Source organism: Stenella coeruleoalba (genome assembly GCF_951394435.1).
Source record: "Stenella coeruleoalba genome assembly, chromosome: 3".
Classification (NCBI taxonomy): domain Eukaryota; kingdom Metazoa; phylum Chordata; class Mammalia; order Artiodactyla; family Delphinidae; genus Stenella; species Stenella coeruleoalba.
Window position 1 is genome coordinate 77,612,004 of NC_137148.1, and position 15,697 is coordinate 77,627,700.

Here is a 15,697-nt window from a genome sequence, read left to right on the forward strand (position 1 = left end):
GGATCAAGTAAGGACAAAAGGAAAATATTGAGAGAAAATTCATTTGGAGTTCTAAGCCTATAGATGGCTAAGAGCCCTTCAAGAGGTGATGTATGCCAGTTAAAAGGCACTCATATTGCTTTCTGGACTAAACTGTATTCACAAGTATTACAGTATTCTGTTTTAAATGAGTTACATTTTCAGTTTGCAAGTAAGCTTAAAAAATTAAAAATTAAATAAGCGAGAGAGTAAGTTGTTAGAGTATTTTTGAAGTCTTTTAAGGCAGTTTTCTTATAAATAAGAAAGCGTTTTGAGATCTCAGCATTCATTTCAAACTGTATCTAACTATTCTACACGTATTTGTTAAGTTCTTCCTATGGGTCAAGCACTGTGGTAGTGCTGGAAAGGCAGTGACAAATATGACAGCACAGTCACTACCTGCAGTGGGCCTTCCCACCTAATAAGAAAGGGGTAAAAATAAACATGAATAAATAATTTCAAATTTGAAAAGTTCTATGAGGATTGGTAACAGGGTGCCAAGAGACAAAATAACTGTGGAAAGGAGGTAGCAGCTTTATATAGTTGTGGAAGTTTTGCCTAAGGATGAGAAAAGTAGCCAGGCAGGTAGAGAAGGGAACAGCATTTCAGGAAGGGGGAACAGGAGTGGAAAGCCCTGCAGAGGGAAATGGCCCTTTACTGAGATAGGGGAAAGTTGAAGAGGGGGATACTGGAAACTAACCTTTGAAGTATCTGTGAAACATTTGAGATTTCAAGTAAGCAGTTGGATAAAGAACCTGGAGTCCAGAAGATCAGGGAGGGAGATACAAGCCAGGAAACTATCAGCATGTAGGTAAACATTTGAAAATGATCCAAATAAACATTTGAAAATGGACCATTTGAAAATGATCCAGATTGTCTAGGAAGAGAGTATAGAGAAAAGAGAAACTCTAACATTAAGCTGTCAGTACAGAAGGGGGAACCAGTAAAAGAGACAGCCCAGGAGAACTGGGAGAATGGATATCATAGAAGCCAAAAGAAGAGAGTTACTGGTTAAGGATGGTGGAATGATGAGCACATCTCTCTCTCCCCTTTCTATACGAAGACCTAGGAAATGATAACAAATTTTTAGAAAAGACATAAACCTACAACAACAAAGATACCAGGAAGAGCCATCAGTGGCTTCATATCAATGACTTTAATGATTTCTGGAGGATGGAAAGCGGATGGAGGAGTGACTGAGTGTTGACAGAGGAAGCCACAGCTCATAGAACACGTAGAAGAGACAGGATTAAGGGGAGAGCCAGCCTGCCCTGCAGAATCCTGGAGTCCAGAGTGTGCCAGGTACCACAGAGAACAGAAATGAGGCTAGCGGCTGAACACAGAGGAATGGATTGAAAGGAAGTATACATAACTGTTGCTATTCCACCCCACCCACCCCTGCACTCTGAATCTCTGGCCCAAAAAACACACAAAACCTCCTCTCTAGAAATTGAAGGCCTGTACTCTTCAGCTTCTAGAAGTTAGCCTCCTTTAAAAAATCTATCTTCCGAATAAGCACATTAATCTCAGTCTAAATCTGTGAGGTGACAGGGTCTTCCCATGTACCCAGAGTGCCCAATTAACTTTTTATTGCCTCATTCTTAAATATGAATAGACAATTAAAGATCACTAGATTTTAAGAAAGTCTCCAACACAAAAGCAAGAGATCAAGATGAATCAATAGGTAAAGATGACACTGGAGGAAGTGAAATTTTAATATATGGAACAGAGAAATCTTCAAAAAGATTGCAGTGAAAAAAACAATAATCAAAACAGAGGAAAGATGTCTTGAATAATGAAATATGACTGCCAAAATACAAAATTGCATAGAAGGATTACAAATCAAAATGGAAATATCAGAAAGTAGAAGAAAAAGTCAAAGAGATAGAAAATATTATTTACAAATAAAATCAGCAGTGCAGAAAGAAAACTAAAGAATATATACAGATGTTCCAACCACTGACTAATGGAAGTGCCAGAAAGAGAAAACAATAAAGAATAAACTAACAAAGAAATAATGCAACGATATTTCAGAGGAACAGATTTAAAGGTCTAAAGAGGTCCTGCAATGAATGAAAAAATAAAAGACCCACACCTAGGCACATCTTGTTGAAATGTAGAAACAGCAAGAGTATAAACATGATCTGAAATGCTTTCTCAATGGGGGTATGGAGGAAACAACTTATAAAGAAATAAGAACCACCCTCTCATCAGAGTTTGCAATAGCAACACCAAGGGCTAGAAGACAGCAGAGTAACGTGAAGTTTCAGGGGAAATGATTTTCAAACCACAATTCCATATGTAGCTAAACCATCAGGTGTGAAGGTGGAATTAAGATACTTTATATATGCAAGGACTCAGAAAGCTTTCCCTCCCATATGACTTTTTTTGTGTGGTAATAAAACCAAGGAGTAAACAACAGCAAAAAGATGGCATGGGATCCAGAAAACAGAAGCTCTAACTCATGACTGTGAAGGGAAGTCTAGGACTTTTGCCCAGAGAGAAGGAAGTTAGAGGGTTCTCAGAGGGAAGTCCCCAGGACCAGACTACATTAATGACTTTCAAATTGGGCTCCACGGATGCCTGGGGAACACAAGACCTTTTCAGGGAGTCAGTGAGATCAACACTATTTTCATAATAATTCTAAGATATGCCTTTTGCACTGCTTTGACATTTGCATAAGCAAAGATGGTTAAAACTGCTGACACTTTAGCATAAGTGAGTGTGGTGCTACCAAGCGGTACTAGCAGGCACTGAATTCTTCTCTACCATGCACTCCAGTAAAAAACAACAGCGACAAATTTTTTTATTTTAAAATGTCATTGACAAAGCAGTTAAAATTATTAATTTTATTAATCTTGACCCTTGAGCACATGTCTTTTTAAGATTCTTTATATCAAAACAAGTGTGCATTGTCCTCCATCTACCACAGTTTAAGGGTGTTCTTGGAGACAAGCGCTTGTGCAGCTGTTTGTGAGCTAAATTAGATGCTTTTGCCATGAAGTACTATTTTTACTTGACTGAACAATTGATAGGCAAACCATGGTTATTCAAACTTAGAGTTTTGGCAGACATTTCCTAAAAGGAATGAAATGAGCCTGTCGCTTCCAAGAAAACAACTGATAGTATTTACTGCCACTGATAAAATACAAAGTGTCAAGCAGAAATGACAATTTTGGAAAACGTGTATCCACTACTATGAGCCTGACAGATTCCCAACAGACCTTCCTGATGAGATCAGTGGTGACATTAAAAAATATTACTTTTTGATATTGCAAAATAAAATGTATCAACATTTAGAAGACCTGCATAACTCATTGAATCAAGATTTTCTAAATAACCAGTGCATGGTTTTATATCACACATGAGCAAAAGAGCTCCTCAAAGCATGAGTTCAATAGATTTTAGTGTAACAGAGTATGAAAACTGCATTGATGTGATGTCAAAATAATGTAAGCACTTTACTGACTTGCAATTTTTAGGATCAACATAAGCCTAATTATTGTTACAGAACCGATGGTAAATAGTATCAACCTTGCTTTATCAATAGAACAAGTATAGAAGACAGAAGTGGGAGGTAGAAGTGGAAAGAAGAGATAAAGAATAGGAGCGCTAATTCCCTCACATCACAAAAAGTCGAATGATATTACCTGTAGTTGATGGCATAAGAATTTGAAAGTGTTAGCATTTTACTAACTCTTATAAGGAAATACCAATTAACATAGCAAGTATAATTCTGTTGAAAAAATGGGGGCAATTTAAGAAAAAAAATGTCATGAATAACCTAGGGGTAAGACAGGAATAAAGACACAGACCTACTGGAGAACGGACTTGAGGATATGGAGAGGGGGAAGGGTGAGCTGTGACAAAGCGAGAGAGAGGCATGGACATATATACACTACCAAACGTAAGGTAGATAGCTAGTGGGAAGCAGCCACATAGCACAGGGATATCAGCTCGGTGCTTTGTGACCGCCTGGAGGGGTGGGATAGGGAGGGTGGGAGGGAGGGAGATGCAAGAGGGAAGAGATATGGGAACATATGTATATGTATAACTGATTCACTTTGTTATAAAGCAGAAACTAACACACCATTGTAAAGCAATTATACCCCAATAAAGATGTTAAAAAATAAATAAATAAAATAAAAATAAAAAATGGGGAAGGGGGAATCGGAATCATGCAAGGGACGTAAATCCTCATTCATCATCACAGAAGCAAAGAGATAATGTCAAACATCAGGAAGTTTTAAAGTATCATTTAGAAACATGGAGCTAACTACCAGAAGAAACAGCTTTTTTGTTAAGGGGTTATAGTTTATTCAGTGAATAATTTTGACTCATTACAGATTTCAGAGTTGGAGAGTGATAAGACTGAAGGAAAATCATGAGACTATTAACTTGGAAATGGTGTTTAAGAGGATTTGGGTAGCTGAAGTGGGCGAGGTTAAACCTCAGGGGACTAGTCAAATGTTCTTACAAGAGTCATAATAATAATAGAAATAATAATATAATGATATCTTTATTGTGATAGATTTCATTTGTTGCCTGTCTACACTCTGTGCCAGGAGCTTTCCATGAATTGCCTGATGCTTCCTTATAGCCAGCTTTTGTAAAATTAGAATTTATTGCCTCTGGGGAGTAGGACAAGTCATGGGATATGGTAGCATGAGTTGCCAGATAAAATACAAGGTACTCAGTTAAATTTGAATTTCAAATAAACAACAAATACATTTTTAGTATAATATATCCTCAATATTTCAGGGGTTATACTTAAAAAAATGCATTGTTTATCTGAAATTCAAGTTTAAACTGGGTGTCCTGTATTTTTATTTGTTAAATCAACAACTACATGGACTGTTGTTGTTTTTTTAATGGGCCCTTTTGCACATTTAAATTACATAACCACATGTTAACCACCATATGTCAAATATTTAAGATTATTTTTTTTTAAAAGGAGGAGGCGGGTGGGCTAACCTTCAATGCCAGTGGAGGTTTGAATAGCTGAGATTTGCAGATGTGTTTATTGGATTTTGCCACATGGACAGCAATGGTGTCTTTGACAGGAACAGTTATTGTGGAGTGATGGGGCTGCAAGCTGGACTGTAGTGTATTTACAAGTGAATAAAAAGCGAGGAAGGAGAGGTAATTACAGAATCGAAGAAGAGAAAGGTAAGGCATAGGTATGAGATTTGAAGAAAATCTATGGATTACAGGAGTGATGATACATTTTTCTTTCTGTGTAGCCATCACATACCTCAAAGTAACCCTTTTTCTGAGCTGTCATATCAAATCTGTGCAACATTATAAAGGATATTAAATTCTAACAGTAATTTGGGATAATGCCACAGGAAGTACCCCCTCCCTCCCCCAGATAGCTGGGTAGGTAAGGGTCTAACCTTGTGGTGGAAGGATGTTTGTAACAATATGAACATTCTTTATAGAAAGGAAGCGGTGAGTAAAAATGTAATATAGTGATTTGCCATGTATTTAAGTCACATATGGGACTGGGATGGGAACTTAGGATCCCATTTTCACTGACAAGTTACTAAACCAAATTTTCTTCTTCCTTGAGAACCTGGAAGTCTAACTCTCATACAATTTAAATCTACCCCGTGCTTGAATATGTAAGGTCTTAGGGAAATACAAATGTAACTAAGACATGGAGCCTGCTTCCGAGAAAGAGAAGCTTCAATATAGTGGCTAGACTACTCAAATATCCCCTGACTACTAACTGGCTTATTGGCTTCAGCCAGATTGAAGCCTACCCTTGCTGACCTCTGTCCCATATACCCCTAACCCGACTCAGTCACTATGCTTCATTTCCCCCGAAGCTCCTCTCAGAATTGGATATTAAGCTGGCTTCTTCACCAAAAAATGTAAAACCAATTTACCTCTTTTTGGTAGATTTTGTAAAAATATCCGAACACATTTTTCTCTTGTTGGAACAATATGCATGCCATCTTGCCCCTATTTAGGCTTTCCAAGTACTCTCTGCTCCCCTTCAGTTGTGCTATGGTTTAAAAAAGCCTTCTATTGGGACTTCCCTGGTGGTCCAGTGGTTAGGAATCTGCCTTCCAATGCAGAGGACGTGGGTTCGATCCCTGGTCGGGGAACTAAGATTCCACATGCTGTGGGGCAACTAAGCCTGCACGCCACAACTACTGAGCCCACGTGCCTCAACTAGAGAGCCTGCGTGCCACCAACTACAGAGCCCATGTGCTCTGGAGCCCACGCGCCACAACAAAAGATCCCGCGTGCTGGCCGCAGCTAAGACCCAACGCAGCCAAAAAAAATAAAATAAAATAAACTTATTTTTAAAAAGCCTTCTACTTTGTATTACTGGAGTCACATATGCGTATGATTAGCCATTAATGGTCTTGAGATGAGAACTTATCAAAACACTTTAGATATGTTTCTGTAAGCAACACAGGAAGAGTTAAAAAAAATCCTTACTTAGTTAACTCTCATGGCAAATGACTCATCATTTCTTCTTCAGAGAGGTTAACCTCATCTTGTTTTTCTTTCCTCCATGTTACCTATAAACTCTGCCATCTTGAAAGCAGCAGAAAAATGAAAGAGCAGCAACAAAATGTGGACAACTTTCTTCTCCTTTGCTTTGGAGGTGGTGCTTCCCGGAGTAATCTGATTGTCGCTGAGCCCCTGAGGCCATGCTTCTTTCTCCCTGAGGCCAGTCTCAGCATACTTCCTCCAACAAAGCTATAGATGTCTAATGTATATATTTGCAAATATGTTTTTGAGAGGAGGAAGGGATTATATGGCACATTATGTAGCAAAAGCTTCCTTTATATCCATACAGATCATCTAAGCTCTTCCCCTAAAAAATCTTCCTATAGCAGCTTCCACTCTTCCAGCCCTATCTCGCACTTGACCTCTCACTTCTCAGCCTCTCTAGCAAGCAGGAGCTCTCTCTGTTCTCTCCCTCAGCCCTCTGAAAACCCCGTTCAGATCATGTAATGTACACACAAGGCAAACACTGATTAAACAACAGCCTGCAAAAGAAAAATGCTTCATTAGACAAACCAGGGTCACATGGTGTCCTTCAGGCTTTCCAGTGAGTAGCTTCCTTTCAACCACAGAAGTTATCAAGAGCCATATCAAGTTCTAGGGATGAACTCTCTGAAGGGATACAATCAGCAGTTAATTTGAAGTATTTAGGAAAGTAGGTCAGTGAATGGTGATTGATACAGATATGAAATTATATAAGGGTATATGGATGTCATCCTTACATCATGTTTATTTGTAGAAGGAGAATTCCTCTTCTATATTCATCTGTTAGGAAAGAAAATGGTTGAAAAGTCCTTTGGACACCTACGTGCTTCGGAAATCATTTAAAAGTATGTAGATTGGGGCTTCCCTGGTGGCACAGTGGTTGAGAATCTGCCTGCTAATGCAGGGGACACGGGTTTGAGCCCTGGTCTGGGAAGATCCCACATGCCGCGGAGCAACTGGGCCTGTGAGCCACAACTACTGAGCCTGCACGTCTGGAGCCTGTGCTCCGCAACAAGAGAGGCCGCGATAGTGAGAGGCCTGCACACCGTGATGAAGAGTGGCCCCCACTTGCCAAAGCTAGAGAAAGCCCTCACACAGAAACAAAGACCCAACAGAGCAAAAATAAATAAATAAGTTTTTAAAAAGCAAAGAAACCTGAGAATAGCCAAGCACTATTTCCCCTACAGTCATTGTATATTCAGCTTAAATATTAAAAAAAAAAAAAGTATGTAGATTAATAATAACAAACACTGGGCTAGCAAAGCTATGACCGATTACCTAAAAAGCCTTGGCAAATATTATTAAACTTTGGAACATCTCTTGAATTTCTGAATTGATAATATAATCAGAATCAGTAGGCAAACCAGGGGAAGTTCAAATAGCTAGACGTAGGTCCTGTACTAACCTCAACCTTAACTTTTTGCAACGTGAGTCTTTTGAAATCAAAAGGAACAAAAAACGTAATATTGAATTACTATGTCATCAGTTACACATAAGAACTCTCATACCTCCCTCAGCTGTATGGTCTTCTGGCCAGAAATGGAATGACCTTTGGAATATCGTCTCCATTGGATAGAAATATCATGTTACTGCATTCTGGCAATTTGGGACTTTAGAAAATTCTCAGGAAGTGAAGATAAAAAATCAATATCAAATGACTCATAGAGGCACTGATTTTAATGGTTCTACTGCTGTCATGTCACCCTAAGAGGAAGTTCTTCATATTTGGTCAATATGGTGACACCACATCATTTTGAATTTTATATGAAAAAGACCACAGAACTTTCATTATAATAATCCTGCTAGATTGGTCCTGTCAATGACTAACATTTGCAGTTAAAGTAAATACAGACTCTATTCTCTCTAATTTGTATTTTCTCATAAAATATGTATGAAGACAATCACAGCAAATGTCAAAATATCACCCTTTTAAAAATTCATCAGCATTGACTCATGCTGTTCAAAATTGAATAATATATTGAATGACTGAGAAAACCAGCAAAACTTGAGAGTCAAAGTCTTGGGACAATACACAAGACTTTATGAATGGACCATGCAAGCCTTACATCATGCCAACTGTTTAAAAGTGAAAAATTGGGATGGTGAGAACTTATATTCTGTAATTAGGTTCTTAAATGTTTAAAATTGAATATAGTGCGGATTAATCGACCCCTTTATCATTACAATGTAATGCTCTTTATCCTGAGTAATATCCTTTGCTCTGAAATCTACTTTGATATTAATATAGCCATTACAGTTTTCTTTCAATTAGTGTTACATCATTTCCATTCATTTACTTTTAACTTGTTTATGTCTTTATATTAAAAGTTTGATCTAGGGCTTCCCTGGTGGCGCAGTGGTTGAGAGTCCACCTGCCAATGCAGGGGACACGGGTTCGTGCCCCGGTCCAGGAAGATCCCACATGCCGCGGAGCGGCTGGGCCCGTGAGCCATGGCCACTGAGCCTGTGCATCTGGAGCTTCTGCTCCGCAATGGGAGAGGCCACAACAGTGAGAGGCCCGCGCACCGCAAAAAAAAAAAAAAAAAAAAAAGTTCTTCCATTTTTATGCAATCTAACAATCTCTGCCTTTAATTGGTGTTTTTATACCATTTATATTTAATGTGAATATTGATATCATTGGGTTTAAATCTATCACCTTGGTTTTTTATTTTGACCCATCTGTCTTTGTTTTTTTTTTTTTTCCTTTTCCTTTTCTTTGCCTTGTCATAGATTAATTGAATATTTTTATTATTTAATTTTATCTTCTTGTTTGGTTTATTAGACATAACTCTGTTGCTATTTTAATGCTTGTTTTAAGACTTATAGTATATATCTTTATCTTATCACAGTGTACCTTTAATATGTATAGAATGAAAATCTTATAACAGTTTAGTCCCATTTATCCCTTGCTGGCCTTTATCCTGTTGTTGGCATAAAATTTATACACATATTAGAAATGCTCCAGTACATTGCTTTTATTTCTGTTTCAAACAGTTAACTATTTTTTAATGAAATTTGAAAACTAAGAAAAAACTTCAACCCACATAAGTTACCATTTCTGGTGCTTTTTATTCCTTTGTACTGGTCTAGATTTCTGTCTGGTATCATTCTCCCTCTGCCTAAAGGATCTTCTTTAACATTTCTTGTGGTGGATATCTGCTGTTGATGGATTCTTTCAGATTTTGTAAGTCTAAAATATATTTATTCCATCTTTATATTTTTCTCTCAATATTTTTTATTAATAGACTTTATTTTTAGAACCATTTAAGATTTACAGAAAAAAAATGTAGTACAGAAAGTTCTCATATATCTCTCTATACACAATTTCCCCTATTACTGACATCTTACTTTCGTATGGAACATTTGTTACATTAATGAAACAATATTGGTATGCCATTATTAACTAAAATTCATGGTTTATTCAGATTTCCTTAGTTTTTACCTAATGTCCTTATTCTGTTTTAGGATCCCATCCAAGATACCACATAACTTATAGTCCTCAGATTTCTTTAGACTTAATTTCTTAGACTTTCCTTATTTTTGACGACCTGGACAATTTTGAAGGGTACTAGTAGGTCACTCCTCCATTGGATTGTCTGATGTTTTTCCCTTGATTAGACTGGCGTAATGGATTTTAGGGAGAAAGAGCACAAAGGTAAATTGACATTTTCATTACATCATATCGAGGGCATATGCTATCAATATGATTTATCACTGATGATACTGCCCTTGATCATCTGGCTGAAGTAGTATTTGTCAGGTTTCTCCACTGAAAGGTTACTTCTTCCCCCCTTTCCATACTGTACTCTTTGAGAGGACATCATAATGCACAGAATACACCTAGGAGTGGGAGTTATGCTCCATCTCTTTTAGGATTAAGTAGTTACATAATTTATTTGGAATTTTTCTATATTAGAGATTTGTCTCTCCTCATTTATTTATCTAATCATTTGTATAAGTATGGGCTCATGAATATTTTATATTTTGGATTATATTCTAATACTACTTTATTTTGTTGGTTGAATTGTTCCAGCTTTGGCTATTAGGAGCTCTTTCAGTTGGCTCCTGTGCCCCTTTACCATTCATCAGTGTGGTTGTTTATCTCTTTTTGAGCACTTCCTTATTTCTGGTACTACAAACTGACAAGCCACTCTAAGCTCATCTTGTATTTTTCCTGCCCAAGTCCTAGAGACAGCCATTTCTCCAAGGATCCCTGTTTCCTTTTATTGGAGAATGACATTAGAAACCAAGATCTGGGTGCTAGGTGTGCTCATGCTAATGGGGTGTCATTTCGTTTAGACCCTCTCAGCTGACAAAGAAATATGAGTGTGTGTGCTAACGTGTATATACACATATCTATAAATATTTCTAAATGTAATCATCTGTATCTGTCTTAAATTAAACATGAGTTCTTACTGGTGTCTTTATTACCAAATGGATCATTCTAGCCCACTCGTTTTGCTGATCTGTATATTTCTCCTCCAGCAGTGTAAACCCTAGATCCCACCATCTGCCATCTCTTTACTTAAGTTTTAATTCCAGTATACACATATAACAGAATCAAAATTGTTAATACAGTACATACACCCATGGGAGAAAAAAAAACTTTATTGACTAGAGTCAATACTTATGTGCAGCTCTTTTGGCCTTTAGTCTTAAAAAACTCCATATCCACAGTTACTTAGGTCAGCACCTTTTCCTTCACCCATTTCTTTGAGATCGTTTTGTACATTTGTAATATGCTTAGGTTCTCTTGTCACAGTCTGCATTCTTCTCTGGGATTCCCTGTCCTTATAAATAATTTTTTCATGTGTATAGATTAAGTTTTGCTCTTTGCATTATATAATTCTATAGGGTTTAACAAACACATGTCAATGTATCCACTATTACAGCATCATAAAGAACAGTTTCACCTGTGTTTCACTTTTTCCATCCCGTGTTTTACCTTTTCAATCCTCTCTCCTCCAAACTTCTCACAACCAATGATTTTTTTTTATTGTCTGTATAGTTTTACCTTTTCCAGAATGTCATTTAATTAGAATCATACAGTATATAGCCATCTCAAACTTATTTTACTTAGCAGTATTATTTAAGGTTCTGGTTTTTTTATGGTTCAATAGGTCATTTCTGAATTATATTGTGGAATAATATTCCATTGCATGGGTGTACCAAAGTTTATCTGTTTATCTATTGAAGGACATCTTGGTTGCCTCCAGCTTTTTGGCAATTATGAATACGTTGCTATAAACATTCATGTGTGGACATGCTTTAAACTCAACTGGGTAAATACCTAATATCAGCGTAACTCCTGGATAATATGTTAAGACAAGACTATGTTTAGTTTTGTAAGAAAAGGTCAAACCCTCTTCCAAAGTGAGCTGCATTTTACATTCCCACCAGTGATGAATGAGAGTTCCTGTTGATGCACATCATCATCACATTTGAGATTGTCAGTTTTTGGATTTTAGCTTTCTAATAGGTGTGTGGCGATATCTGATGGCTGTTTTAATTTGTAATTATCTAATGACAAATGAAGTTGAGCATCTTTTCATATGCTCACTTGCCAAATGTGTGTCACACACATCACAGTCAGCAGTAGTTAGCCAAGTCAGCCTTAGTAAGAGGATGTCCGTATTGTTAAACCCATGTAGAGCCTTATCCATGCCACCATGCCACTTATCAGATGCCACTTATCTCAGAGGCCTATTGAGCAAGCACTGAAATAGCTGGGGAAAGAGGCTGACTGACATGCAAAACGTGTCATTTTCTTCATCTGATTAGAAGCCCCTCTGAAGTGAATGCCCTTTGATGACCTTTTACTTGGTTCACAAATATCTTCACTGTTTGTGACCATTCACCATTTTTAGTCCAGCCACATATCTCTTCCCCAGATTTCTTTCTCACCAATCTCTCCCTCTTGTTGCTTCCAAGTTGCTGACAATCCATCCAAACAGTTAGCCACTGCCTATGAATACATCCATTTTTCTGGCTGTCTCTTACTGGCAAAATGTACAACTAAATGTACTGCTTATAGTTCTGACCACTGCTACTGATTTTCCTTCACTACTGTCCTACAAGATTATTTCTGAGAACAGTAGTATAGCTCTCCACTATTGGGTCATATCAATATAATGTGCAGACTCATCGTTAAACCAGGATTTTTTTTTTTATTTCTCAGATAGTTGGTCATTAGGAACATCCCAGGTGACCAAAGTCATGAGTTGATAGACAGGAGATGATGCAACTGTAGCCAGTGTTCAAGGTCTGAGCCTCCTGTTCAGCGTACTTGAATCTCCCCAAGCTAGGTCTCTCTCTCTCTCTTTTTTTATTTAACATCTTTATTGGAGTATAATTGCTTTACAATGGTGTGTTAGTTTTCTCCTTTATAACAAAGTGAACCAGCTATACATGTATATCTATCTCCTCCTTCTTGCATCTGCCTCCCACCTTCCCTTTCCCACCCCTCTAGGTGGTCACAAAGCACCAAGAAGATTTCCCTGTGCTATGCAGCTGCTTCCCACTAACTATCTATTTTACAATTAGTAGTATATATAAGTCCATGCCACTCTCTCACTTCGTTCTAGCTTCCCCTTCCACCTCCTCATGTCCTCAAGTCCATTCTCCACGTCTTTATTCCTGTCCTGCCCCTAGGTTCATCAGAACCTTTTTTTTTTTCTTTTTTTTAGATTCCATATATATGTGCTAGCATACAATATTTGTTTTTTTCATTCTGACTTACTTCACTCTGTATGACAGACTCTAGGTCCTTCCACCTCACTACAAATAACTCAATTTCATTTCATTTTATGGCTGAGTAATATTCCATTGTATATATGTGCCACATCTTCTTTATCCATTCAACTGTAGATGGACATTTAGGTTGCTTCCATGTCCCGGCTATTGTAAATAGAGCTGCAATGAATATTGTGGTACATGACTCTTTTTGAATTATGGTTTTCTCAGGGTATATGCCCAGTAGTGGGATTGCTGGGTCATATGGTAGTTCTATTTGTAGTTTTTTAAGGAACCTCCATACTGTTCTCCATAGTGGCTGTATCAACTTACATTCCCACCAACAGTGCAAGACGGTTCCCTTTTCTCCACACTCTCTCCAGCATTTATTGTTTGTAGATTTTTTGGTGATGGCCATTCTGACTAGTGTGAGGTGATACCTCACTGTAGTTTTGATTTCCATTTCTCTAATGATTAGTGATGTTGAGCATCCTTTCATGTGTTTGTTGGAACCTGTCTATCTTCTTGGGAGAAATGTCTATTTAGGTCTTCTGCCCATTTTTGGATTGGGTTGTTGGTTTTTTTGATATTGAGCTGCTTGTAAATTTTGAAGTTTAATCCTTTGTCCATTGCTTCATTTGAAAATATTTTCTCCCATTCGGAGTGTTGTCTTTTTGTCCTGTTTATGGTTTCCTTTGCTGTGCAAAAGCTTTGAAGTTTCATTAGGTCCCATTTGTTTATATTTGTTTTTATTTCCATTCCTCTAGGAGGTGGATCAAAAAGGATCTTGCTGTGATTTATGTCATAGAGTGTTCTGCCTATGTTTTCCTCTCACAGTTTGATAGTGTCCGGCCTTATATTTAGATCTTTAATCCATTTTGAGTTTATTTTTGTGTATGGTGTTAGGGAGTGTTCTAATTTCATACTTTTACACGTACCTGTCCAGTTTTCCCAGCACCACTTATTGAAGAGGCTGTCTTTTCTCCACTGTACATTCCTGCCTCCTTTATCAAAGACAAGGTGACCATATGTGCATGGGTTTATCTCTGGGCTTTCTATCCTGTTCCATTGATCTATATTTCTGTTTTTGTGCCAGTACCATACTGTCTTGATTACTGTAGCTTTGTAGTATAGTCTGAAGTCAGGGAGCCTGATTCCTCCAGCTCTGTTTTTCTTCCTCAAAATTCCTTTGGCTATTCGGGGTCTTGTGTGTTTCCATACAAATTGTGAAATTTTTTGTTCTAGTTCTGTGAAAAATGCCAGTGGTAGTTTGAAAAGGATTGCATTGAATCTGTGGATTGCTTTGGGTACTATAGTCATTTTCACAATGTTGATTCTTCCAATGCAAGACAAGGTTATCTCTCCATCTCTTTGTATCATCTTTAATTTCTTTCATCAGTGTCTTATGGTTTTTACATACAGGTCTTTTGTCTGCTTAGGTGGGTTTATTCCCAGGTATATTATTCTTTTTGTTGCAATGCTAAATGGGAGTGTTTGCTTAATTTCTCTTTCAGATATTTCATCATTAGGATATAGGAATGCAAGACACTTCTGTACATTAATTTTGTATCCTGCTTTTACCAAATTCATTGATTAGCTCTAGTAGTTTTCTGGTAGCATCTTTAGGATTCTCTATGTATCATATCATGTCATCTGCAAACAGTGACAGCTTTACTTCTTCTTTTCTGATTTGGATTCCTTTTATTTCTTTCTCTTCTCTGATTGCTATGGCTAAAATTTCCAAAGCTATGTTTAATCATAGTGGTGAGAGTGGGCAACCTTGTCTTGTTCCTGATCTTAGTGGAAATGGTTTCAGTTTTTCACCATTGAGAACGAAGTTGGCTGTGGGTTTGTCATATATAGCCTTTATTATGTTGAGGCACGTTCCCTCTGTGCCTACTTTCTGGAAGGTTTTTATTATAAATGGGTGTTGAATTTTGTGAGAAGCTTTTTCTGCATCTATTGAGATAATCACATGGTTTTCTTTCTTCAATTTGTTAATATGGTGTAGCACATTGATTGATTTGTATATTGAAGAATCCTTGCATTCCTGGGATAAACCCCACTTGATCATGGTGTATGATCCTTTTAATGTGCTGTTGGATTCTGTTTGCTAGTATTTTGTTGAGGAGTTTTGCATCTATGTTCATCAGTGATATTGCCCTGTAGTTTTCTTTCTTTGTGACATCCTTGTCTGGTTTTGGTATCAGGGTGATGGTGGCCTCGTAGAATGAGTTTGGGAGTGTTCCTCCCTCTGCTATATTTTGGAACAGTTTGAGAAGGATAGGTGTTAGCTCTTCTCTAAATGTTTGATAGAATTCGCCTGTGAAGCCATCTGGTCCTCGGCTTTTGTTTGTTGGAAGATTTTTAATCACAGTTTCAATTTCAGTGCTTGTGATTGGTCTGTTCATATTTTCTATTTCTTCCTGATTCAGTC

The 15,697-nt window shown here is 37.5% G+C and overlaps 1 protein-coding gene across 2 annotated transcripts in view; it reads left to right on the plus strand.

The window, feature by feature from the left end:
* LOC307184301 (uncharacterized protein) overlaps window positions 1-15,697 on the plus strand; it is a 594,345-nt gene that overhangs the window by 547,639 nt on the left and 31,009 nt on the right. The window lies entirely within an intron of this gene.